The 26,100-nt window shown below is 39.0% G+C and overlaps 1 long non-coding RNA gene across 1 annotated transcript in view; it reads right to left on the bottom strand.

Moving 5' to 3' along the window:
- The window catches only part of LOC128851425 (uncharacterized), a 33,461-nt gene extending 9,226 nt beyond the window's left edge, over positions 1–24,235 (bottom strand). Inside the window, exons 1-2 of the long non-coding RNA XR_008448803.1 lie at positions 24,210–24,235; positions 22,446–22,986 (exon numbers count right to left, since the gene is read on the bottom strand). This is a non-coding gene — a long non-coding RNA (uncharacterized LOC128851425). The remainder of the gene's footprint in view (positions 1–22,445; positions 22,987–24,209) is intronic.
- Between the last annotated feature and the right edge of the window lie 1,865 nt (positions 24,236–26,100).

Genomic DNA, 26,100 nt, shown 5'->3' with positions numbered 1-26,100 from the left:
ATATTATCAATAAATCCATATTTTCATTATCTTTTGAACTTTCATCTATTTTTGTTCTGGTAATAAGCCTGGAGTAAATCCTAGAAATTAATGAAGTCTCATATCCAAAACAGAACCACAGTAAAATTTTAATCTAGTCCTGTATTTCTAAGTGTGGAGGTGAAGATACATATGATACATATTTTCACATGACTTTATGTTCTAGGAACATTTTAATGTCGATAAGTAAATAGATAAGTAAATAATTTATATATTGTGTTATTCATCTATTCCCTATAGAATTTAGTAACTCTAAACCTGTCTTTTGGAGAAGGAAATGTCTCATACCTTAAGACTAGAATAAGTTGTGTAGAATTGCAATCAGAGAGATTAGCTAATGTTAGTGTGCATCCTTAATATCATAAATGTGGTTTCAAGGTTATCCAGCAACTGAAGAGAACAGGATTTCATTATCTAACCTTCCAAAGAAATAAGCTATGCTAAAAAGGATAACAGCATTTTCTTGAATTCTGTCGTCAAGCACTTTTTTTTCATGTAACTACATTGCTACAACATCTAAGACTGTTTTCAAACTGAACTTGTTTTTAAAATTGTATCACTTAATTTTTTTCCTGACTTTATGTATGTAAATGAAGACAGACTTCTCGGCAAGCTGTCATTTACTGATAGGTGAATCCTAGATACTGGCTGCATGAACCTTGTGACATCACCATTAGGCAATCTGTTCCCCAAGGCTACATAAATGTGTTTGATTTCTTTCCTGAAAAGAAAAGAATTTGATACCACAGAAGAGATTTTACATAGCATCTTTGGAATTGTGGTGTTTCATTTAAAAGCATTAATTATTTTAATGCATTATGACCGTATCAACATATTTATTAGTGAATGATCATATTTCCTGTGGCTTTCACAGCTTCAGATTTAAAGGACTGTACTGGAAGTTCTTGCAAAAATGTGTACAGGATATGAGGAATAACTGAAAAGACCATTAGCCGTTGCTCAATGAACTCTCTGTCCAGAGCATCTCTGTTTTTTCCCTGGCTGCTACAAACCCAGACTATGGAAATATCCAGTATCCCTGTATCAAACTGTACTACCTCCCTGATGTCTTCTTGCAGCAGCAACAGAAGCTGCTGGTAGAAGCTTTACAGCTCTACGTTCCTCCTACTAGCAACACTCGGCCTTTCTGAAGAACAGGACTGTGAATCTTCAGATCCATGAGAACAAGTGGTGCTGAGTAGAGGGGAAGGATCACCTCTTCAGACTTGCTAGAACAATGCAGCCCAGGCCACTGCTGGCTTTCCTTGCCACAAGAGCATATAGTTTTTTAATGTTCAACTTGTCGTCTACCAAGATGCCCACATCCTGCTTTCCAGCTAGTTGGTTCACCGTATATACTGGTACATGAGATTATCCCTCCTCAGGTGTAGCACTTAGCAGTTCCCCCTGTTGAACTGAGGTCCCTCTGGATGTCAGTCTTCCAGAATTATTTGCTTCTTTGACTTCCTAGGGATTGAGATGAGACTGACTGGTCTGTAGTTCTCTATTTCTTCCTTCTTGCTCTTCTTGGGCACAGTAGTGACATCTTCTTTCTTCCAGTCCTCACATGTCTCCTTCAATCTCCATGGGCTCTCAAAGATTACCAAGAATGGACCCACAATGACATTGGCCAGCTCCATCAGAACTCATGGGTGTATCCCATCAGGGCCCATAGAGTTATTAATATCCTAGTTGTGTAAATATTCCCTAAACTGATCATTCTCCACCAAGGCTAAGTCTTTCTCCATCCAGACTTACCCCTTAGGCTCAGCGATATTGGATTCCTGAAGGCCAGCCTTTCCAGTAAAGAGGTAAAAGAGGTAGCTTCCATGTCCACCAGGTCTCACACTCTATTCATCTATGGGTGAACACTTTCCCTGGCCTTCCTTTTGCTGCTATTATACCCTTAGAATCCTTTCTTGTAGCCCTTCATTTCCCTTGCCAGACCCAACCCTGGGTGGGTTTTGTCTTTCATAGCCCCATAATAACACCTTGGACAGTATATCTACATTCCTCTTTGGAAATCCAACTCTGCTTCCATCCCTTCTACACTTTCTTTTTATGCTTCACTTTTTACAAGAGTTCCTTGGTCATCCATGCAGCCCTCCTGACATCTTTCCTTGGTTTCCTGCTCACTGTGTTGGACCATTCCTGAGCTGGCTGGATCCTGAAAAGCAACACTTCCAACAAGTTAAAATACCTCTGGCATTAGTCTCTTCTTCAAGTTGCCATTTCTGACTTTTCTGAGGTATTACTTAGCTATGATAAGTGTCAATAGATCCTGACTAGACTCGCCTTGAGGGTGCTTTATTTCAGATCATACACTTCGAGATTGTAGTCATCCTCAGTAAGCAAGGCACCAGCTTAGTTGCTCTTTTTCTCTTTTATGCCCTCTTTCAGGGATGATTTATAACACTAATAGAGGAGGTGAGGGCAGACAGACATCCAAACCGCACCAGCACTCACCAACATAAGTGACATATTTCAGGCTGCATTCTCTGCCTAAGATAGATCCCTTTCCTCTTCTCTTGCCTTCCTTTTGTTTTAGTTTTATCTCTGGCTCTTGGGAATGCAGGTTTAAAATTTATATGAAGTACAACTCACTTTTTCCTGCCAGCTAGGATCGGACATCTTCTCCCCATGTGCCCATTGGAAAACTACCTGAGTTTACATTCCAAGTGCATTCCTTAATTAGCACATTCCTCTAATCCCACTGGCTTTCCTGTTCTTTGCAGTGATGCAAGACAGTTACAGTGGTTTTTTGACTCATGTAACATCAGAACAGTTAACCGTCAATACTTTTTAGATTTCATAATATCTAGATCACTGTTTTTCATAGAGACCATATATGACATATTGATAAGGAAGTTTACTAGCATAGCATTTGAGTACTCTGCCTATATAACCTTGTTGAATTTAACGCACAGAGACCCATTGCTTGGGTTTAGACAAACCGTGACACAGCTGTTTAAGGAATACAAATTCTACCCCTCCACTTCAGAATGGCTCTTTACAGGGTAGCTTAAGCAAAATCCAAGCACATATTTTCTAATACCTTAATTTTCTCTAATTTCACATCAAAGGGCTTTTCTGAATGCTGTGAATTGTCTTTGAAAGTACTACATGTTTGGGCTAAGCAATCCACAGTTCAGCTAGTTTATTTAACTAGAGAAGCATGTCAAGGAAGAAAAGAAAAAAAGGAAAAAAAGGAAAAAAAGAAAAAAGAAAAAAGAAAAAAGAAAAAAAGAAAAAAGAGAAAAGAAATAAAAAAAGAAAAAAGAAAAGAAAAGAAAAGAAAAGAAAAGAAAAGAAAAGAAAAGAAAAGAAAAGAAAAGAAAAGAAAAGAAAAGAAAAGAAAGAAAATTAAGACTTTGTTTTGATGACCGACATGTTTACTATCAAAATACATTGCATTTCTGATTTTTATGAGTGTTAGCTTATAAATATCCAATGTTTTCATTTCTTATGACTATTGCTAATCTCTTAATACTTGTTTTTCATTTAAGCTCCTGCTCTTAATGTTGCAGACTTGCTGGCAAATCCCCACTTTCCATCACAAAACTAAGTATTTATCTTGCATTACCTCAGGAAAAGTCTCATTATTTATTATTTTTAATACTATGATCTTAAAATATGTTTCATGACAATTAAGACATTATTTTTGTTATAGTCCAAAACAATTTTTCAGGATTTGACATTGTCATATATGGTAATTGTTAAAGATTTATCCACGGGTGGATTAGTGGTGGTTAACATAGCAGTATTGCCATAGAACTTCTGTGCATTTGTCATGGGTCAAGTTGACATTATATGAGCACATAATATAAGGATGGTCTTTCCTCTAGAAACCTCATGCTCTCAATCTATGGTATAGACTGATAAATGTAGAAGTAAAAGCTAACGGTGAAATATTCGTGTCGAGTGTGTTAAATGTAACAGCAAAACAGGAGAACTGTTAATTTTTGTTGGCATCCATAGAGAAAAGTTCTAAGGTGCAAAAAGAAGGAAAAGGAAAGGGTGAAAACAGCCCTAATGACTTCAAGAAAGCACAGAAAAAGTAATACAAGATTATTTTCCTGTTAAATGATTACCATTTGGGCTGTAGACCAAGTGTTCCACATTCCTCTTTCTACAGGACATAATAAAACCTTGGGTGTTGCTTTCACAGCTGCAATCTCATGGCAAAGCCACTGGATTCAGAGCTGGGACATCTTGACATCTATCCCATTTCTAGGGTCTGGCAGGAAGTTTACTCTCCTGTGCTTGTGGAAGACACTTGAGTTCTGGGGTTTTTCATGGCATGTCTCCTGCTGCTATAAAATGAAAAACACGGTATCCTGCTTTTTGCTTCATGAAGCAATACCAGAAACTTAAACTGTTTCATGGTTGGCTCTTTACTGGAAAGATGAACCGTTCCTTGAAAGGTGGCTACTGCATTCTCCACTGCCTGCAAGGAGCGTCTTGATTGAATGATATCCCACCATTCTTCCCTGTAACCTGCCTTTCATATGCTGCACAGACCACTAATTAAATGGCATGTATCACCAATTAGCAGGAACCACACAACTTTGGTGTGAGTAGTTATCTTGCCCATCTTGCCCAGCAGTGCATGTCTCGGGAAACCTGAGTGCCTCTGTATCCTTGTTGGGAGGAGAGGCTAGGTGTTCCTAGCACAGCCTTCAGACCATTATCTGGTCACTATTTTGCTCCCACATCTATCCCTTTTCCTCCTCATTCCAGCACTACAGTGATTTAGAACATCAGCCACTCATTTCCTCAGTGAAATATTTTCTGTAGAGTAGCAAGTGGGGGAATGAAGCAACAGCAAATGGAGCAGCCTTGTCATGTTCCTTCCCACAAATCTCACCTGCACCCAAGCCCATCACTTCAGCCACCACCCCTGCCACCTCTGGATGCAGAAGACCCAGCATTTGGACACTAGTACAGGTCTCCCATATAAAATATTGGTGCCAAGCTGCTGGGCCAGCTTTAGGAATGTGGTTTTAATATTCATTGTTCACTCTGTCTGTTACAAATGTGTACAGTGCAATTATTATAATGCTTTGCACATGTGGTGTTATGAAATGTGTGCCTTTAAAGTCATGCCAGTTTTTTTCCTGTAACCCAAATATATTATTCCTACCTATGTTCCAGCCAGTTTGCCACACACTTTAAAAAAAAAAAAACAAACCCCTCTTTATTAGAAAGATTAAACTAACAACTATGTAAGCAATCCAACCAAAAGAGAACAGACCCATTTTCTTCACAGAAGAACAGTTTTTTTTCATTTGTGTGCTTGTATTTTCTTCTTGTGCTCCAGCTCCTCCACACAGACACAAATGCTCACACAAACCTCTACTCGCATTAAAAAGATATGCATATAAGCATAGTTCATATTGTACAAAAGGAAATCATTCCCTAGCTGGGAAGCCATGCTCTATCCAAACATTCTCAGCTCCAGCAAAGGATATGTGTAATCACCTTCATCCTTAAGTATTTCAGATCATTACACCCAATAACAATTTTTCATCCCTTGTTCCAAAAAAACAGCTTTCACAGAACATGACAAACAGTCATCAGAGAGACATCGTATTTATTATGCTTTGGCAATCAGTTTTTGGTTTCTCAATTGCCATGGGGTTCTGTTAAAGTGCATAGTATCCAGATCACATTCACAGTCTTGGTGGCTTTGAAACCTTGCACCCTTAACAAGTTTGCGGACAACACCAGGCTGGGAGGAAGTGTCGATCTGCTGGAGGATAGGGAGGCTCCAAAGGGATCTGAACAGGCTGGACTGCTGGGCTGAGATGAATGGGATGAGGTTTAACAAGGCCAAATGCCAGGTCCTTCATTTGGGGCACAACAACCCTATGCAGTGCTACAGAGTAGGGGAAAGGTGGCTAGGAAGCTGCCTGGAGGAGAAGGACCTGACGGTGTTGATTGACAGTGGCTGAACACGAGCCAGCAGTGTGCCCAGGTGTCCAAGAAGGCCAATGGCATCTTGGCTTGTATCAGAAGGGGCTGGAGAACAAGTCTTACGAGGAGCAGCTGAGGGAACTGGGGATTGTTGAGCCTGGAGAAGAGGAGGCTGAGGGGAGACCTTATCGCTCTCTACAACTACCCGAAAGGAGGTTGTAGAGAGGAGGGAGCTGTCCTTTTCTCCCAAGTGACAGGGGACAGGACAAGGGGGAATGGCCTCAAGCTCCGCCAGGGGAGGTTCAGACTGGATATCAGAAAAAAATTTTTCACAGAAAGGGTCATCGGGCACTGGCAGAGGCTGCCCAGGGAGGTGGTGGAGCCACCAACCCTGGGTGTATTTAAAAGACAGGTAGATGAGTTGCTCAGGGACATGGTTTGATGGCAGATAGGAATGATTGGACTCAATCCAAGAGGTCTTTTCAAACCTTGTGATTCTGCGATTCTATGAAATATATGGGTTTTCCTGGGATAACAATACCTTACTCAAGTAACTAAGGGATCGGTGTCGGGGGCATGAGTGCAGGACAGAGATCTTACATTGGAGTCAGGCACAGCCCCCTTGAAGCAGAAAGTAATTGCTGCAGCTGTCATTGCATTCAGAACTTTGAACAAAACTCATCTCTTTAAATCTATCTCTTCTGCAATTTGTCCTCCACATGACCACCCAACAGACACTCTCCCTTTGCCTTCATTTCCATTCAAACTCTTTAGTCAGGCAGAACACAAAGTCCATTATTTCTTTAGCCAACTGAGAATAGTGTGTGTATGTGGGTGTTGCTGAATAATGATTTGGGAGTTAATCAGAGTACTATAAGCTTTATAAAGTGGTGGATGGAAAATTGACACAAATGTGGGCTTGCTTTTCCAACTTCTTTTGTAGTCTTTTGAAGACAGATCAAGTTATTTAAAATCTGCTAGATAATTGCTAGATATAATACTAATAATATAGGCAAAGATTTCATTTTAAGTATGTAACTTCAGCTAACAAATTTCCTTGAACACTATCTAATATCTCAATTTAAAATCCAGACAATCCAAATGATGTTACTAATAAGGCTATTTTGAAGAAATGTCATAACAAGATACAGCTGAGGGCTTATCCACTTTTCAGTATGATAATATGGTTTTATATTGTTCTGTTTGAAGAACACATTCATAGAAAAACTGATCTTTCACCGAGCTTCAAAATTAAGGCAATCTCAAGTCTTTATCAAAAGCAAATTTCACGGTGATGGCCTACCCAGGGTCATGAGGCTGTGTCAAGTCTATAACCTGAAATACTTCTATTGTAGAAATAAACGCAACAGTGTGGCTAAACTTCATGGCATATTCTACAGCATTTGGTCTATAGATTTAGGCTTTTTTCCAATGGGAAAATGAATAGATGTAGGTCTGTCCATCCAGGTCCCTTTCCAGAACTTTGACAATAGATACATACACCTTAACAAAGAGTGAAAATGTTACCAAACATTAAATGACGCACAGAACCAAAGTCAGGTGGGTGGAACAAGGATGTCCTGTCTCTGACTAGAGAAAAACTAGATCATTCACAAAGACCATATTTCAGATATGTTGAAACTTAGCAAATGGAGTTGCAGTGAAGACTGATGATACTCAAATCTGGCCACTGTGGTGGTCTCTTTATACTTTAGGAGAAAGGGAGACTACAGTAACAGAAGCAGAAAACCAGCATTAAACTGCCTCAGTCTTTATTCCTGAAATAAAAAGTGCCAGTGCACAGACCCTCTGCAATCCCATGATTTGCCATACCTTTAAATATGAGCACAATATCTGGCACTATATTTTGCACAATATTTGGCAATATATTATAATATTTTGTCCTGTGCCCTAGCCCATTCCTCAGGAAATCCTGGGCATGTCCAATGGGTGAATATGGGCCAAGGACAGTTCCCCATAAGCTGATCCCCATAGCTTGGATGCAGCCATCATTGTCTGAAGGACAGATTTCAGTTCTATGAGCATGAGCCATGTCCTTTCAGTTGGCCAGAGGAGAGCCAGGATGCACTTTATTTCCTAGTACAGATGTAGCCACGCGAATGTGTTTGGCACAGGAGCCAGTGAACTCTGCAAGTCTTTGTTTAGAAACAAGAGAATCCCATACATCTCAAATAAATGTAATTATATTCCAGTTAAGCAGCAAGCCACGGTGAACCTCAATTTGTTTGATGTTGTGGTTTCATTTAGTCATATGCCTAATACTTCAACTATTTTTCTGAAACGCATCCATCCTTCTTTGCCCCAGAAATCTCAGAGGATCAATCTCCCTGGGGAGATTTTCAGTATGCCCTCATTCAGGCTGGGCAGGCATGTCTTTCATGCTGTTTTTTGATATTTCCACATCTTCTCCTGGCTGAACACAAGAAGTCAGAAAGCTGCTCAGAACTTAATTTAAAAGGTAAACTGAGCTCTTTTGAATTTCAAAAAGTCTCAGGATGGATCTCCTTTTATCAGAACCAGCTTATCCATTCCTAATTCAGAAAGAAAGTTAAGAGGTCCAGATCATAACTTTTCATCTATCTTCAGATGCTCTCAAAGTTCAGAGGTATTTGGATTTCAGGTTTTGGTGCAGGCCCATCCATGACCTCCACTGCCCTTGTCTCACCTCTTACCTGCCTATTCTCCACACGAGTATCTTCTTTCCATCTTTCTTCCCCCTCCATTGCTTTTCCAAGATTAAAGCTTTTTATTATCACTATAAACATAATTCCTGTAAGAGATAAGAAGCTCCCCAGTATATCTTTATTAATCCTAGTTAAGATAACATTTTGAAAGCAGGCAAGGAAAGAGATTTATAAAGAGCAAGGGAAGACAGTTGCAGATCAGCGCAGCAGGGCCAGGATTTCCCACACTGTCTGAATCTGTTTATAAAGAAGTGTGAGTTAAAAATTGCCCTACATGTGAAGTCTCACACTAGTGTACATGTGACCACCTTGCTGAGTCTAAGCCCAGATTATATCTTCTAGTATGGCCAATATTACAGCCTTGCTGTGCGTAGAAATGGCTGCCATTGTATTTTATCTTGTATGTGGACATCTGTACACAGAAAGCTCTTTGTGGCGTTAAGGGCCTATTGTTGAAGAATGAGTGTAGTTTGTGGATCTAAAAAGGGAAGACCTCTTTGCTTCACAATGGGAAACTCACAGATATCCAGCAGTAAGCTAGAATGTCTGCCAGCATTTTCTGGGATTTTTAGTTAGTACCAGTACTAACTAAATACATACAGAGACTGCAAAACATGTAGTTCTATCCCAACACAGGTTGCTATGGGCAAAAGGAACACCATATACACAAAGCCAATAAATTATTGTTGATCTAATTACAGTCTTAACAGTCTAATTCAACAGTTATTTTTAGTCTAGATTCAGTGATACTACACATCTCAAATTGCATATCATGGTTAAAAATATACATATACAAACTTCCTTTTTCTTACCCCCTTCTTTGGTCTTATTCTCCCTCTTCCACTGTCCCTCGGTATCCTGAGGCTGATGGTGTCCCTTGGAGCAGGACACAGGGAAGATTACCAGGAGCCTTCAGTATAGCAAACTGTTTGCTGAGAGGAGGATGATGTTGGTGTTCGATAAGATCCTACAAGACTTAGGAAAACCTGATCTGAAATCTTTTTGACAATCAAGTGAAAGAAATATTTGTTGTCTACCCAGATATGCATGCTGAAAAGTACCAGTGTGGTGATATATCTTAAAGTGGTCCAGACTACTCTATGTTAAAATTTCTTAAAACTGAGAACATAATAATTTACTCAAAATGGGAGGATAAACTTTTAGATACATAAACAGATAAAAAAACATTTCATTATTAAGGTACTGAGTAAATTAAGTCATTCTCAGAGGCTAGATGAACACTGATAAAGCTTACTTATTCTGGACTAATCTTGTGGGGCAAAATAATGTGCACCAGAAGCAAAGATTATGAAGAGCATAACATAGTGAAATCTAAATTAATCCTTCTTATTGACTGATAATATGCCCTGATCCTGGGGGAATATGCCTAATTTATTACTCTTTAAATTATTTGGATTCCTTTAGGATGAGCAACTCCCCAATTTATTTTCATTGACTAACTGCATGGGGAAAGGAGTCATTAAATATGAATGGAGATTATTTTGTTTTGAAAAAGTTCTACAAAAAATTCACATTCAACCAGTGCTCTTTAAATTGCATGTTTTTTCATACTGCAAGGAAGAAAGAATATTTGGAGTACAGACTCTGAAAAACTAAAAAAATGAAAATAAGATGCATTACGTTGTCTCCTATCAGACAGCTATTGTCCTCTGAGTTTTCCTCTGCTTGTGAAGCCACTCTCCCCAAAACACACACATTACAGACTCAGAGTGGTGCTGATACAGGAAGGGGAGATCTTTTCCCAACTGCTCTCATATTCACAATATAGAAAAATAGGGAAAAAGAGAAAATATTTTACTGTAAAGTCTTGAAGGGCAACTTAGCCAGGGGGTTTTACTTGATATAACCCTTGAGGCTGACCTAGTTTTCAGTAAGGGCTCTTGGACCTGACTGTAGATTGGCACCCTACCATGTTTGACAGTGTGCTTATAATGCAGTCTAAGAAAGATACTTTGTTAGTTGTTAAAAAAAAAAAAAAAGAATACCTTAATGCAAGAATAATATAGTATATGACAAAAATGCAGGTCTTGACCTAGACATTTTTTTTGCAAGGATGCTTTTCCTATCTGAACTCACCTCTTCTCCTACTCCTTTTGTCCATTTCCCCTTCACAGAATCTGGAAGCTCCTGCTTGGTCCATCTGTCACAAGGTACTATCTCACTATTTAACTGATATGCTTGTCATATTTGTGTTGAATTAAATTCTATCAGGTCTTTAAAGTGATGAGCATTCAAAACATGGGAATAGTTTGTGCTGTGCACAAAGGAAAAGTCTGCATTTTGGTTTGCACTCCATTCTTGTTTCTTCTCCAATATCACTCATTGATAAAGGTTTGCTCTCAGACCTGTGTGAGGGATTCAAGTGTTCAACAGCCTCTAGTTTTCTACTAAGTCTAATAAGATGGTACCTTTCTAATAAACCATTGCTGTTAAAGGAACAGTGAGGCAGCTTTAGACAACTGCTTTGTATCATTTTTACTCCTTGATAAAACTTGTATGGAAATACTATGGAATTTAATTATCTTTTATATCACCCACCTAGAGACTGCCCTAGGAAGGAACAAATGCTTCTCACTGGACTTGCTTATTGTTCCTTACTACTCTATGGAAAACTGTTATTAACTATTCAAGTCAGCATGAACCTAGGGATGGTAAGCAAAAATCTTTGACTGAATTTGGCCTAATATATGGCACATTTCTCACTCCAAAACAAAATTCATTGCCTTTTACAGAGTTTTTCCACAATGCAGAAGTAGATCCTCCATAAGGTAGATTTATGCTTGGAATGAAACAGCACTTTTTCTGCATTAAAAGAGAGAAAACATACCTGATTTGTCACATAGCCTCTTCTCCTTGCACTCTGTCCCCTCTGTCCTCCAAGCTATGGAGTGTAAACTAATGCATGACCTATGCATGACAGGTCAACCTTTAGGAAAGGACTAAGTCTGGTCAATTTGGGGTTTGAAGTCACTGGAGTTTCTTGCCTCGGGAATTGTGGTCAGTGTCCAGGTTATAACAATAGCTCCAGAGCTTGTGGATACTTTGGCAAACAGGGTTGTACCTGACAAATGATGGCAGCTCAGGGCACAGCTCTGGGAACCCTGCATGACCTAGGAGCAACTTGTAACATGAAGATTAACAGCTAATTTTTGTTTTTCATTCTAGGCCAGGGTTCACTTCTGCATCTTTTTGGGACAGAGGACCAGAGGTTTGAAAGCGATCAAGTGCATACCATGTAAACCCTAGGAGAGCACTGATGGGATAGAAAGATATTCTACACCTCTTTTCTCTGCAACAGGCTCTATGATGCCTGTTAATTAAATGAGAAATATTTAAATTACATCACTTGCAAGCAAAATATGAAGAAAAGTGAATGCAGTGGCAAAGGACTCTGAATGCATCCTGTGCCTTACTGGCAGATCCATAGCCTATATACTGCCTTTGACTAAATTCAAAGATGCAGATACTACAGAAGGAGTAGAAAAATGGGCCAAGCATAAAGGGATTTTTCTCTAAGTGTGTCCTTCTATCTTCTGGCAATGTGCAGTTCAAGGAATTTCTCAGCCAGAGTTCATATCCACAAGTTATTTGTGACAGATTTATTTCTTTCCATTAATTTGACCCCTTGCTTTCCTGAACACATCAATGCCTTGGTATCCTGAAGTAATTAGCTCCAAGGGTTAATTTGAGATTGGATACAATGATGAGGGTATGGAAATTTCTCGAGTTAAAGGCCACGGCTACAGGGGAGGTAAAGAATGATGTATTTTTCTTTGAGAGTGTGTCACATTATGTGTTAATGTAGTTGATTACATCTTATTTACACAAGCCTTTATCGCCTAGCATAAAGGACAAAAAAATACTGTTATAAAGAAAATACAAATTGCAAATGTCTCCGAAAGACTTGTGCTTCAGTGTTCTATTTAGCAAAGTTGCATAAAGCTCATTTCCTTTCCTCCAAAAAAACCCAATTTCATTTGACATATGAAATTTTGAGAGGTCTCAATACTGATAACCAGCTTCTGTTTATGTTAAATTTTCTGCAAGACAAAGAAATACAAATCAGCTTTGCAAATGCTCATCAACTAGGTTTTGAATTTGTAAAATCCAAACTGGCCATTTCAAATTCTGCCTCTGCATTTCCTTCACAGAGTGCTTTTCTCTTTGACCTATTTAAAATAAAATCTTCCCATGTAAGATTTCAAACATAAAAGCTGCTGTTGACTACCTCCAAACTTCACAAAAAATCCAGCCGTGCTGTATAAAAGACTCACTGATAAGATGTTTAGGCATCATAAAATGATTATAATAAAAGCTGTTGAGGTTTAGGGTCAAGGTTCCCCCATCTTCCTGTTTTGACAAATGATCTTTTTAGCACTTACATATCATAAAATATGCTTAAAATTAAATGCTTCAATTAAATCAGCAGCTTGAATTTGCCCTCTAGAGTCATAAAAAACCAAAACCAAAATGTCTTTTTTCTCTGTCCACAGCAAGAAGGTTAGAGTGAGAGAGGGAACAACAACAAAGACTGTTGAAAGGCCTTTCTGATAAATGCCGTAGTTTCAGTTTTATAATAAATTTCATTCTGATTTACAGTTTTGTGGTCTTCCTTACCAATTATTGGAATAATCATCAACAAAACAGATGTTGCACAAGAACTTTTGCCACACTCATTTCAGAGAACTTCATTCTTAATTTCCTAGCTCAGTTGTGTCATGGAGATGTGTTTTTACCACCCTCAAGGCAATTTCAAGATTCTCCCAGAGATTAAAGCTCTTAGAAGCTTATTTATTGGAGACCTACACTACGGAGTGCAGCAGAAAGGAGGATGACCCTAGAAGAAGGAATATACTCTGCTTCCAGAAGAGCCTGATTGGTCCACCTGCTGTCCTCACTGATTATTATAGTGCAAAGATACTTTTATTAAACATAATGATATTAAATGGACCTGATGCGATTTAACACATTTATGAGAGTCTTTCATGTCTCGCTGTTGGAGGCTGATATTTAAACCCTAGTCCTTACCAAACCTGAAAGCACTAATAATCCTCTTCTCTTTGGCCCATATGCAGGCTCATTACAGTTGCTCTTTATAGTTATCTATTTTCTCTTAGGCCCTTATGCAGAAAAGAATCCCTATAGAGGAAAAAGCTTAAGCACTTGATTAGCTTTAAATACATTGAAGTCAGTGCACAAAGTTAAGCAGCTGCTTAATGCTTTCCCGAATCAGGCCCTCACAGCCTAGGGTTCCTGTCTCTGTACTGGTTTGAATAATAACGATCTAGGATTTGATTCTGTTCTCAACTTCTGTGATACAAATCAGGAGGACTCCATTTGGATTGAAAAGTTTTGTTCGTCATTGCCTGGTATCTTATACTGCCATCTAGAAAAATGGGTGTCAAATATTACCAGCAGAGAAGAGCAGAGTTTAAATAAACTTTGTATTCACTTTTATCGCAATCATAGAAGACACATGGTACAGGGAAACTGCAACTCGGAGCTGATGGTGGAGCACCAGCATAAAATTAGAGAGCAGGATTAGGCCGAAGTGTCTCTTATTAGCCTGACTGTGCAAATTTCCTCCAGACCATTGTAATGAGGTGGGTAGAAGGGGGCTGAGCAGGGGCAGCAGTATGCATAGTTAGTGATGAGTGCCATGAGCAGAATATGGATGTAATGTGTCCTCAGTGGATATCTTGGAAGTCAGACCTCACTGCTGGCCACTATGCACATGAAAGGAGACATGTGAAGACCGCCCTCCCTACCCTTCTCCCCTTTGGTTACTGTGCTTCTCTCCCTCAAGAATGGGGAGGGCTTTTGTGCTTCAAGGACACAATATCTAAAATCCTGCCTAGGTCCAGTTCCTTTCCCTGAGTATATAATATACAAAACCCAGGCAGAACTTATCTCGACAGTTTCTCAAATCTGCTTTCATGATGGACAATAAATCTTGTCTATCCAAACTTACTTGGATTTTCACAATTTCTGGGGGAAATAAAATCAATTGACTTTGGTTTTTTTCTCATGGAATTATGATGTCAGCATGATCTCCATCACACTCTGAGATACAAGGTCAGTTCAGAGTCATTTGTGTTCCTTCAGAAACACACCTCAATCTGGAATTCCAGTAACAGTCATTCTCTCAGTGATCTCTAGCCATCGATAAACTGCAGACTCCTTTGGCGCGGTAGATGAAGCCTTGCTGGGCAAGATCTGAAGTCCTAGAACAAAATCACGTACCTGTTGACAGTGATGTTTGCTTGGCCTTAGATGTTGATCTGCAGGAACATCTCTGGGTTTTGGTCCAGGACAAACCAGCTGAATATTCAGCAAGTGCACATTAACCTGCAGGATGGATGGACTGAACTCATGGGGCCAGCTCCTTAACCACCATCAAACAACATTATTTCACAGCATCAGCAGAGACCCCCAAATTAGAAGCTGGTATCACCTGTCACTGACAAAGCAGGATTCACAAGCATCACCTTGTAGGTTAAATGAAAAGGCAATGAGAACAGACTGGAGTGATGGTTTGGGATTATCCTAAAACACAGATTATTCCCAGGACCAGCCAGATACAGCGTATATACTGCCTACAGTGTTATAGGTTCAATGTAGATGTGGTCCCTGGGAGCAGATGATATGGCATACAAAAGATGCGGAGCTACCATTGTCACTGCCTAAGCACAGCACGTGCATCTGTTACAGCTAGAAATAGTTAACAGACATAAAATGAGCACATGCAGAGCTGGTAGATATGTCCAACTGCATGAATCAGTTTATATATTTTAATCCTTCTTAAACAGGTTTATCCTCCAAAGAGTTTCTCATTTCTTCTTCTCTTCCATGATTTAGCAGCCAGGAATCTTACAGCCCTACTGTGCTTAGAAGGGGGCTCCAATTTTTTATTTCTAACAAGGTTTCCAGCAGATTTTGAATGTCATACAAGTATTCTATTTGCACATTAACTTCTTTCAGACTGAATACATCCAGAGCTAAATTATTATTCTTGAGAGCAATAAAGGCAAAAGAGCCATCTCTCCCTGTTCTGTGAAAGGCACACACCCTCGCTGGGCAAGGTTTAACTGACACTATTCTTCTGAATACCTGCATGTGAGAAACATTTAAATATTTATTTCTCTTACTCCCTGCCAAGGAGACTTCCGGACACCTGCCATTAGGTGTGGGACCTAAAGACCAGAAATAATCCAAAAGTTCACGTGTGCATGATTTAGGCACCAAAATTGAAAGCAGATGAAAGCTTGGACTCTAAAATCTATACATTTGGCCACTTTGAACATCTAGGATTCTGTAAGAACAAAGCTGATCTAAGAAGCGCTGTGAGACTTGAACAATCTGCCAAGTAACAACGTTTGCTGTTAAGCATTCTGAGGCAAAGAACTGAAAAGGAACAGTATCACAGCTGTGAGAAATATCAGAACTGGAGTCATTAATAATCCTCAATAACTCATGGAAGACATGACACTGCTTCAATCCTGAGAAATAAATTGAATACTTATCCTTTGACCACGATTCCTGTGAAACCACTTTTGTGAAATGTATCTGATAACACTTTATATGCAAGTTAATTCAGTTTTCTGCCTAGACATACAACATGCTACTGAAGAAACAACAAATGCCAACAAAGATTTTCTCAGTCTGAAACTGGAAGCAAGAGTATAGTCTGTCCCACTGCATGATGAGCTCTTCGTACTGAGGGAAACGAACACCATACAACACTGCCTTGTAAAATCTTTTGATGGCATTTTCATCCAAGAACAACAAACAAAAATTTGGCATGATTTCTGTGGTACATAACATCAACAGTAGCCATTTAGCTCAAACATCAAAATATACATTAGATAACTACATAACCAATGGCATACATACATGGAAAGATAGAGTCCATATGCCGACTGGAAATTATTACGTATTAAAAATGTGATACTTATTTATACTGACTTTCAACATTTCCATGCAAAACCAAGAGTTATCCTTCCAACACAGAGATATGTCTAGTGCAATATTTGTCCATGAGTATTCAGCACATTTCATCAAATAATCTTGCAATAATATTAGACAAGTTTGATGTACTTGGCAATATGTCGGATGATATAAATCCACTGAGACAGTTGTCAGCACAAGTTTCGAGACACCACAGGGATCGTCCTGGTACCAAAATATTACAACTGACATCCTTAGCAATCTGATGAGATACACCAAATCCTATAGAACAAGTTATCCCACAGTCATACTTATTGCAAACCTCCAGCAAGTCATTTTTGGGGAAAAAAAATCCCAAACCAACAACAAATCCCAAAATGCAACGAAACCAAAATAAAAACACTCTACTTTGAGAACTGAGGAAAAAAAGAAATCAAATAAACAGAAGAAAAAATGATAATTTAATGGCAGTTATCTAAATATTATAAAGAACACTTGAAAATCAGTGTAGTAACACTGAAGTGACTGAAGTTTTCAGTGAAGTAACACTGAAAAAATCTCAGCTGGAAAAAAAGTAATTTTGAGAAGATGAAAAGAAGATAAGGAATAAGAACACATTCAGCTCTTTTCAATCATGCTCAAAACTATGCTCAGATCTGAGTTTGTTAACAGTAGCAGCAACAGCCAATGTTGTGGCGCAGGAGATGCATAGAAACTAGAATACATTTGATGAACCAAGAAGCAAGTATGAAACAGCTATGCTGCAAGATACAGACATGTCATTCCTGAGCCTCTATATCTTGTCTGGGTCCAGTATTTCAAGTTTTTCCAAAATTAAATCTGAAAGTTGCATCCCATACTAAAAATACAAATTATCCTACCCACTCTTGCTAGGAACAAATAGAAGTTGCATCTGTAACACTTCTAGGTATTGAAAAGATTACTCATCTTTTTCTGCTTTCAGTAGCCATGTTTTTCGGGGACAGTGAAACTGTATATTTGGTAAGGGTAAGGAATGCAACAGAGTATTTTTTTAATTAAGGTTCAAGCTGCTTTTGTGTCAGAAATTTTGGAATAGATCCTTGCATCTTGTATGTTATACAAGCTTTTGGTTTTGTCCTTATTTTACTTCTGTCTTTATAGAGGTGAAATGTCCAAAATCATTATCAGGACTTGAAAAGTCACAAATTCTTATCACTAATTAACGTTTTTCTAAAAAGTGACTCAATAACAGCAGATTTGCAAGTGCATTAGCATGATGCTGGTTTCCACCCCAGCTGAAAGGTTTGTGTCTGAGATCGGATAAGGTCACAGAGGTTAGAGGAAGCATTGTCTGCAATGGCCACAAAATATTTTTTAAGTGTGAAGAGCAGCTCTCTATACACATCTATAACATCCCCTGCTCTTTCAACAGCTGAATACTGGCATATGTTCCAAAGGGAAATGGTCTCCCACATCACTGGCTGAAAGGGGGAAAAGTGGTGTAAAGGGTAAAAAAAAAAATAACAGAAAGAAAGAGCCTGACACTGAGCACAAGAAAATGTTTTGACATGGTGAACTAGTTTGAACGCAAAGGTTAGCTATACATGTTGATACAGTGTAGTCACATTTGGGCCAGTTGAGGAGATGTCGGCAGTGGTTTGGCTCCATAGAAAAGGGGAAATTCTAGTAGAAGCAGCATGCTCTATGACCACCATTTGAAATTTTGGTTAGAAAGTGTCCTTAAGAGTCATTGGTATCTTTATAACACTGATAACACCTAGCATGTCTATGGCTACTGATATTTTTTTTTCCCACTCTTTGTGACATAGTAAACTCTGACAAGGTGGCAAGAAAAATAAATACACAGACCTGAATTACAGTCACTGAGTGGACAAAACTTCAGGAAAACAGGGTCCCAGTTCTTCTTAAAGCATTGATGAGCATGGTACATCCTCTCCCCTAATGTCTGACTGCAAGTTTTGGCATACTTATAGTTTCAAAAGATGAGGTAACAGCTTCAGTTTCCTTTGCTTTTACTGGGGATCCATCTGGAGTCATCCATCACTCAAGTGAGGCAACAGCACCAGACTGCTAGGAGCTCTGTGCTACAGGAGTGAAGAAATAATTCTGGCATCGTCACAATTTTCTCTCCTAGCAGCTGATATATCACGGAAATTTTCATATTGTACAAATCCAAGGAAAAAGCCATTGGCATGCATAAGAATTAAGTTCTGAAATGTACAATTTTCAATCTTATTTCATGAGAGCTGGAGAAATAACTTGTGTTCCCTCTGTATTTCCTTTCTTTTCTCTGTAGTACTGAAACATTTTATAAGCAGAGGAATCATTTATATGTAGCACACGATCTGTTCTAATCCTAATGTATTAGTAAAGTTAACACAGCTCAGTCCATACTACTGTTTGCGCAGCTGGATGTGTCAGACAGAATAAATTCATCCTTTCTAAGATGGGCTTAGAACCACTGTTTCACATTGTTCCCGTAGGGAAGGTTAGTTTTAGCAAAGTTACGCTCTTGGTGCAACCACACAGGTGCATAAATGTTGATAAATCACATCAGCACACTACCAGAACTGAGCATTCATCTTCAAGCCACAGAATGTGTCCAATTTGAAGTAAAAAGTCATTGAGATTTGCATGATGAGGCCAACAGCTAGTTATTCATTGAGGGTACCTTATACTCCCTTGGTCAAAAAGAAATTAGTTTAGAAGAGTAGTCATAGATGTGTGGAATTAGGAATATGGACTTTATTTATGCGAAAAAAAAAAAGACAAAGTTACCTTCAGAGAGTTCCAAAAGTTTTGGGTTTTGCAACAAAAATAAAAATCAAGGAAAGTCACATTCACTATGAGGCTGCCCAGCCTACCATTCTTCCTAGCCCAAGGCATGGTGGGATGGATACTGGAGGAGAGAATGCTGCTATGTTTTACAGAGCACCATGCAAATATCAAATATCAAGGACTCAGCAGTCCAAGCTATCACATCTGGTCAGGATGGTCAACTGCATCTCAAGAACATCTCAGCTGATGAGCCGCTGCAGCAGGAATCTGTATGAAAGAATAGATACATGGTGCCAGCTGGGATGCCTGGGGTTATCCAGGACACCTCCTTAGCGTTAGCAGACATTACATACCACATCATGTTGCTGCATCAGAGGCTGAAGCCCAGACATCTTTATTTCAGGACACCTTTTATGACACTAAAATCTCTAAGTAAATTAATTCCACATACTTCAGGTATTGTCTATTTTAGGATGTACTGAATCATCCTTTAGGTTGCACTGGCTGTCTTGACTTGATCTCCATCAGCTCACAAGAGTTTAGATACACAGTGCACGTACTGAATCTCTTCTACAGATGTTAAACTTCAATGTCATGTTCAGCAAGGTGAATCCTGTCCTAAAGTACTGTATGCTGCTGGCATGCCATAACCTTGTATTTTTAACTTTCCATTATTCATGGGCAGATAATCTGGTTTGTGAACAAGTTGCTTTACCGGTGAAAACATACTCAAGCAGTCTCTATTTGGAGAAAGGTGTGGCCCATCAGAGTGTTTTGCTTTGATTTCAGTCCCATAGGAGGTGGGACTGTAGTGCTCTAGCACCCAAGCTCAGTGTTCATTCATTCCTGTACACAAGGAAATAACAGCTTCTACAGAATCAATGAAGATGGGTAACAGTTCAGGGAAATAAAAGGTGAGTCTCATCTCACTTAAACTAGTTATCACACAGAAATGAGATCCCACATGTACCACCATGGTCAGCTGTTAGCTGCACTGAGTCAGCTCTCCGTCATCATTTAGACATTATGCAATGATGCACCATTTTGTCGCTATGCAAGTCATTATGCCTTAATAGGTTCCTTCAAAATAGGAATTCTCTTCCTAGCTCAAGCAAAAAGCCTGTTTTGTATGCTTTCTTGCTCTGGCTTGACCCTTAGCTCCACAGCTTCTTCTGCTTTCTTCTGTAGCCTTCACATTAGTCCTCTCAATCCTTCTGTATGCGTGTCTTGCCTGTTTTGATGACACTTTTAGGCCTTTTAGGTCTGAGGTTCCCAAAATGGCTGGGAAAACTTCCAAAAGTCGTGTGTATACACTGCAGGACCTTGTGCGGCATGATGTTGGGTAATTAATGTTGGTAGACTTTTTAACTCTACCTTTTCAGAATTTTTCATTTATGTTGGTTTAACATAAATTTTTGCTTCAGAGATTGTCCATGACTATTTCAAAATTATTTCCATGCAGGGAATATTTTTAAATTGGGAATTTTTCAATATAATGCAAATCTTAAAAAACTGAATTTGACACAGAAGTTACCTAAGGCAAAGGAAAAATAAGAATTCGGTGCCAGTCTCTGTATCCCAGAGCTATATAAATTTTTTCGCAGTTAATTTAGAAACAGCCACTCTTCTAACTCAGTCTACAGTGCTTGCATAGCCAGGATGAACACAGTACCTAGGTGGATAATGAGATTTTTTTAGAGTGGGAGAAAAATATACCTTTTGAAGAATTACATGTTCAGCTTTGATTCATAATCAGGGATAAATGTGAACTACTCTCATATTCTTTATTGCATCATTTGATGGGATACTTATCAAACGCCAGTTAAATATATCTGTGCCAAAAGGTAATTTTGTATTCCTTATTGAGTAAGAAAGAATAATAATTTCTCAGTTTCCTCCAAAAGAACTGTGATGACAGAGCATGAATCAATGAACAAATCGATATATGACCATCTTGACTAAGAGTTTAAGAGGAATATCTGACAGTCTTTACACAAACAACAGTACTGTCTACCCAGCAAAAAGTCAAGCAAACTTACTTTACTTGCGAATCATTGATTTGAAAATCTCTGAGTGTCTCAAAGAAAACTTGAGGAAGTCCAATACGATCAGCAGAGATGGGTAACAGACAGGGGAGAGAAAATGGAGCTTCCACCAGAATGGAAATAAATTCTTAGACACCTCCTGTGTCCTGTGAAGCTGGCAAGAGCTAAGAGAGAAATCCAAAAGCATGTGAAGAAGTGAGACACTTCTCTGATTGCATAGATAAAGTTATATCCACTGCAATATGACCTTACAATTTTAAGGAAAAAAGTGAAAAGAAGATAGGAAAAATGTAGCAGAGGTATTGAATATTTGAATGTGATGTACTGTCTTTTGCTGAGACCTACCTAAAACAAGAAATCAAACTGGCTAGGGTAGGAGGATTGCTAAGCAGAGGTGAAGTGTCTGAAAGCTGAATAACAATTGTTAGTGACATTACAGCTCAGTACCTATTTGGGTGACAGTGCAAGGTGTATCACATCAATAAATTCACAGTCAACAGTGAAGTAAGGAGGGTGAAGACAAAAAAATAATACATCTTCAGGGACTCGAATGCAGGCAGAAAATAATGAACTAATGTTCAACTGACACCATTTCTAAAAGAATGCCTGAGAATCTTGAAAGGTCACATAAACAGATAATCTCCCCAGTACAGAGACCTTAGGTGTTTATACCAAGTCAAGAAAAGTGCTGTATTAATTTTGAGGAGAAGCTAAGTGTGCCAGTAAAAATACTATTAACGACAGTATCCTTGATTCAGAAGGAAAGATAAAGTCGAAGTATAACAAAAATGCCAGCCTGGTCATGTCATGAGTAGCAAATTCATAAATGTGTGATTTGAATAGTGTTAATCTGAAGGAAGAAATTGGGGCAATCTTGGGAAAACATAATTAGGGAGAAATTAAACCCTACCTATAAGATAGATAAAAATGTTGCAATAAAAAAACCTCCCTGTTTTACATTTCCTCTCTTAGAAGAAATATGTCAACTTACTATATCAATTTTAAGTTTTTTTCCTTCAGCAATGGCTAAAAAAATGTTCAAGCAGCTGAAAATTACCACCAAGTAGAAGACTGGCAGAGAGCTCCTCATGTCCTGGGGCGCATTGTCAGGGAAGGCAGGAGAGAGGCAGTGCAGAGGAGAGGCATTAATATCACCAGCTTCTTCTTTCTTGTGAGCCATTCAGAAGGCTGCAGGTTGGAGCAAGCCTTGCTTTCAGTCTTGCATACCTCATGTCCTGCACATTGGGAATCTCAATCACGCAACAGCGTAAAAGAGGGGTCAAAGTGACAATGCAGATTGTTCATGATAGATCCTTCTAGTTTATAATTTTAGTGTTATGTTACACACAGCTGGCAAGGGAAGGTTGCAGAATTCTTGTTGTGCTAATTGTTTATTTCTACCAGCGTGATCCCCATTTATGAAATGTGGTTTCTGTAATAACCCAGTAAATAATCTCTGAAAAAAGCACACCTCCCTCTCATGCATGAAGAATCACCCATCAAAGCATAAGGCAAAGTCTGATGAAGTCAACCTGTAAAGTGTAATGAGAATAACACCGCATCAGCAAAGTTTCCTCAAGGAGATAAATATGGTCAGAAAATCATTATACCAGTTGCTGTTAATAAGAGGGATGAAGAATGATTCACAGACAATTCATGTAACTTGCCTACAAGAGCACCATGGGGAGGAGTCCTGTTACTCATTACACTGCATGTCAGCTCCATGAGGCCAGAAGCACTGCAGAACAATGTCCATGACGTCTTGGGTGGCCAAAGGTTTCTTACATTGTTTTCACATTCATTATGCACTTGAAATTTTCTCAGAAAAGAAAGGAAGCCTTTGGACCTGCCTATAAGAGGCTTAGTCCCCATATAAATTATATAACATGCATTTCAATTACATATGAATGTATATATACACCTTCCCCAACCCGCAGAACTCAAGAGGAAGCATCTGGTTTCAGCACTCTTCCAGCTTATCCTTCACTAGAGGGATGGGAAGAATACTTAGGCTTATACCATGGTTATCCCCTATTCCTTTTATTTGTGATTAATTTTTCAGGGACAAGGTTCATTTTGTGCTGAGTCCCAAAAAGGAGAAATCTTTTATTCCTCAGTTTATTATTATAAATGCATGTGGAGTATGTTGCATGGTTTTTCAGGCTGCATGGAATGAAGTGAAAAGGAGTTTTCAATCTTTTAATACTCCATGCTTGTGGAAGAAGCACAAGAAAATAGTCCATGGGGATCCTATATTATTATTTGAGAGATTTTTATTTTTCAGGCCTGGTCAGGTTTTATGACCGGCACATTTCTGAGAATGCACCTCTCAGGCACTGAGGTTTATAATGATTTCTTCTTACGCTATTTATCTCACTTTTCCAGTTGCAGTGCATTTATCCTTGCACAGACAGAAGCATGACAGGAGAGGAGACGTCAAAGAGACTCTGCCAAACAGAGGAATATGAATTTCCTGCTCCCCTCTCCAAAGGATATTTTCAAGAAGATGCAAGGTTTTGCAATGCACAAATATATTACCAGTGTAAAGCAAACAGGAAAGACTGTGACATTTGCTGAAGACCTACTAAACTAGCACAGGTTGTGTATAGAGGGCCCCACAATTTGCCCTAAAATGCACACATTTTGTATAGGCTGTCCTCTGTGCTTCCCCAGAAACTTCTCTTCCATCTACTGTAACCTGGGAAATTACTTGCTCTCAGTTCAAAAATGAGAATACAAAACAATCAATGCTCACCTGATTTTTGCAAAATCTAGACTTCCTGGATGATTTGCTCCCTCCATTTTTCTTCAGATACATAACACAGCAGTTATTTTCAGCATCTCTCTGCTGGAACACTGTCAGAATAAAAAATAGAAATATTTATCAGCAATTCCAACTCCTTTCATTAAATACTCACGCAACAGATTTTTGAACGTAACATTTGGAGGGGCGATGTTGTTTGTACAAGAAGATATTCATTCTAAGACAGGATATAAGACTTAATGAAAATTATTACACAATGCAATGGCAGCAAAAGGCAGTTAAATGCAGTATAGTTAACAGTCAAACATTGCGTCTTACATGCTTTTTTTCAAGCAAAAAAACCCACATAGATATTTTTAAACTTTATATCGACTTCATGAACCGTTATAATCCCAGATGAGGAATAGAGAAATCATTATTTTCTACAAAAAAAAAGGATGAGAAAACATTTTCAAATGGATTTTCAAAGGTACTAAAGGAGTTAGGTGCTCAGATCTTATGGGCTTGCATAAGTTGATTTTGTAAGCTTCTTTGCAAACCATAGCTGTAATGTCCATTAAAGAAGGACTATTTGGCAGCCAAGGCACTTAACTAGGACTCAGTAGATCTGAGACTCGTGCCTGGCTCCATCTGACTTTGCAAGACACTTCCCCTCTCTATGCCTCAGTTTCTCTTTCTGTGAAGAAGCACTAGGCATTCCTCAGCTGCACAGAGGAGAGCTGAGGATGCAGACAATGTTGGGCAGACACACACTTATTTAATTTAAAGTAATTTTCCACAACTAAAAGTAAGAAGTGGGATTGGACATAAGACTAACTATATATGCATAGATGAAAATTCATAGCATTAATTGCTCAGAAGAAAACAGAAATCTAGCAGGACTTACTGCTTCCCTGGTAAAAAAATGATGTAGAAGAGATTTCCTCAGAAATTTAAATAAGGAAAATATTTCCTTGTAAATGGGAAAAGCTTAGTAATTATTATATTGAAATAGCTTCACTGTATAAAGGAACACAGAAAAAATGTGGATGTGCATGACATCAAACAATATTACCACAGCGTGAAACTAGTCACAAAAGCAACGCCTGTCTGCATTGTATCACTGTCAGCAAGGCTGAGCAAGTGGGAGACAGACCCACCTGTAGACTAAGCAAAACATGAACAGGGACTTCAGGTCTCTTAATTTTGCTGTGATGCCAAGATTTTGGCTTCAAAAACCTAAAAGTTGCAGATATGCCTGATAGCGGGTGCTTCAGGTGGAAGTGGGGGTGACTCAAGTCAGCTGCCTCCTTGGTCTGCTGGCAAGCAGATGCTGAGGAGCCATGTTTTGGGCCCTCTACACAGAATTGCCCCATTTTTAACCCTCCAGATGTCTAATCCACTCACCAAGACGGTCCTGTCTGTCTCTCTCCCAACAGCCCGAGGAGGAGGCTAGCTCTGCTGTTGACACACAGAGAGCAATATTTTCTGAACCTACACTCTATTTGTGAGGGAAAGCAAAGAGGTTTCATTTTACCCTCATTAGTCCCAGTTGATTACAAAGTTTGGTGCTCTGGGTTTCTTCAGGCTTATCCTTGGCTCTGCTTTCAGGGCTGCTCGGTAGCAGCACTGAAGAGAAGGCAGTGCAGCAGTTCCTCTGCTTTCCCATCACTTGGCACAGTGTCATTGAGACTACAGCTCTCCTGGTACCTTCAGTAGGTCTTTCCCTGGCTTCTTCAGAGAAAAATATGAAGAAATCTATTCAAGAGAAAAGCTGAAGTAGCCCACAGGGCAATCATCTGGGAAGTTAATGCAAAACCAGTGCAGAAAGATTTTGCAACCACTCAAGGTTTCCTGTTTCCTCTGCTCCATTAGTCTCCTTTACTTGGGTTGTTACATTCCA

This window comes from Cuculus canorus, chromosome 2 (genome assembly GCF_017976375.1).
Source record: "Cuculus canorus isolate bCucCan1 chromosome 2, bCucCan1.pri, whole genome shotgun sequence".
Lineage (NCBI taxonomy): Eukaryota > Metazoa > Chordata > Aves > Cuculiformes > Cuculidae > Cuculus > Cuculus canorus.
Note: the sequence above shows the minus strand (reverse complement) of the source record. Positions and strands in the feature narration are given on the sequence as shown.